At 50.6% G+C, this 2,014-nt stretch overlaps 1 non-coding gene across 1 annotated transcript; it reads left to right on the top strand.

The window, feature by feature from the left end:
- The first annotated feature begins 1,453 nt into the window (after positions 1 to 1,453).
- Positions 1,454 to 1,524, top strand: TRNAG-GCC. Its single transcript has one exon. It is a non-coding gene; the product is annotated as a tRNA-Gly (tRNA).
- Positions 1,525 to 2,014: the final 490 nt, after the last annotated feature.

Here is a 2,014-nt window from a genome sequence, read left to right as displayed (position 1 = left end):
AGTGGTTCGACCTGGCCGACTGCTCCTCCCAGTTGGTGTCAGGGTAATTCATATCCCCCATGACCACAACATCCTTTGCACGCACGGCCTCCCCCAGCTGCCGGGAGAAATCCAGATCCAGCTCTCCCTCCCGATGTGGTGGCCTGTAGTAAATCCCTACCACCAGATCCCTCCCCCCTGCTCTCGTTGGAGCTTGACCCACAGGGTCTCAGTCAAGCCTTCCTCTGGTCCCATTTGGAAGGTAGAACTGGTATACTGGTCCCTAACATACAGTGCAACCCCCCCACCTTTTTTCCCCTTCCTATCTCTTCTAAACAACCTACAGCCCTCTGTGTCTACTGCCCAGTCAAGTTTCATCCCACCATGTCTCCACTAGGCCAACCAAGTCGACCTTACTACTTGCAAGCAGGACAGCAACCTCCTCCTGCTTGTTCCCCATGCTTCTTGCATTAGCGAAGAGACACCCTAATCCCCTGTGGGAGCCCTGGGCACCCGCCTTCCTGAGAGACAACTGGTCTCTTGGTATATACCTGAGCTCTTACCTGGGCAAGGTAGCCTATGCCTACCTAGGGGAAATACCATGATCACCACAGTGGCTTCCTAGTCGTGCCCGGGGAAGACCGCTCTGCTGGCATGGGATTGTACCTGCGTAGGTGAGGCGTAGCGAACCTGGGCTTTATGCCCACTTTATGGAACTGGGAGACTCCTCCCTTGCTTGCTCCTGGGGCCTTATGGATATGGGAAAGTAAAACTTGGTGGCATCCAAACCCGAAGCCTCTGGACTTGGACCTGCAAGTAGGATGCCAGCCAAAAGTTTTGGGAAACATGGGAAGCCCCAGATGGGGGTGGAGGATGTTTGCTGGTAGTAGGGCCTTTTTATGATTCTGGACTAAATCACAGATTTAGAACTGATTTCGCTTGGAACACAGAAAAATTTAAATTAAAGAATAAATAAATCTCTCTCCTCTTGCCCTTGGGCCAGAGAAAGATTCCTGCAAGAATCAGCACAGAAGAAGGAACAGGAACAGCCAAATGTCCACATGGGTGGTGTCTGTGCCACAGGCTGGGCATCTGCTGTGTCCATCCAGCCTCTGCTGGGTGCCCACGTTCCCAGATGCATTCAGTCACTGCAGGATCCCCTCAGCACCCAGCCCAGGAAAGGATAGAGTCACATGGAAAGCAGGAGCTCAGAAAGGGATTTGGGGTCCTTGAGGAAGCAAAAACAAAACACAACCACACCAAAGGTAGCCCAAGTAAATATTTTCCTCTCTTTCCTAGTTCAGGATGTTTCTTTCAGTTCTGGGCTCTGCTAATGCATCAGCTTTGGACTGTGAGATTGAAAAGCACCCAAAACCTTTTGGCTTGTTTCTCCTTGGAGTGAACTGGGATGGAGGGAAGGGTCACCATTACCTTTTTTTTTTCCAAGGCCTCTGCAAGCCACTTGCTCTATCAAGCACTGGTGGTTCAATGGCAGAATCCCTGCTTGCCATGCAGGGGACCTGGGTTCAATTCCCAGCCAGTGCAGGCACTGTAAGTGATTACTTTCCCTACCTTGGTGGCCTCAGATAGTCCTTGAGCAAGATGCTTGACTCCAACTTTCCCTTATCCCAAAGGGGCATCTCTTATAATAAAAGCTATGTGTGCACCTGTCTGTAATGCTCTGGGCCATAGTTTCTGAACCTTGGGTACGTGAGACAGGCAGGGGGTATGCGGATACCCTCTTGCCCTGTCTTCCTCTCAAAACTATGACAAAAATTTGGTGTGTTGCACATTAAAATTCTGCAGTAATAATTTAGCATAACTGGGCTCAACCCTCCCAGCTTTGGGCAACATCTCTTCTAGGCAGGAAAATGCAAGGTTCTTCACCTTGGGAGGAAAAACCTGCAGCATCCTTAAAGGCTCGGCAGTGCTACGCTGGCTAGCACTACAGATGAAAGGGACTTGGGGGTCAGCATTGACCACAAGATGAACATGAGCCTCCAATGCCATGCTGCGGCTAGTAAAGTGACCAAAA

The sequence above is a fragment of the Crocodylus porosus genome, unplaced genomic scaffold, assembly GCF_001723895.1.
Source record: "Crocodylus porosus isolate Cpor-Errol unplaced genomic scaffold, CroPor_comp1, whole genome shotgun sequence".
Classification (NCBI taxonomy): domain Eukaryota; kingdom Metazoa; phylum Chordata; order Crocodylia; family Crocodylidae; genus Crocodylus; species Crocodylus porosus.
Note: the sequence above shows the minus strand (reverse complement) of the source record. Positions and strands in the feature narration are given on the sequence as shown.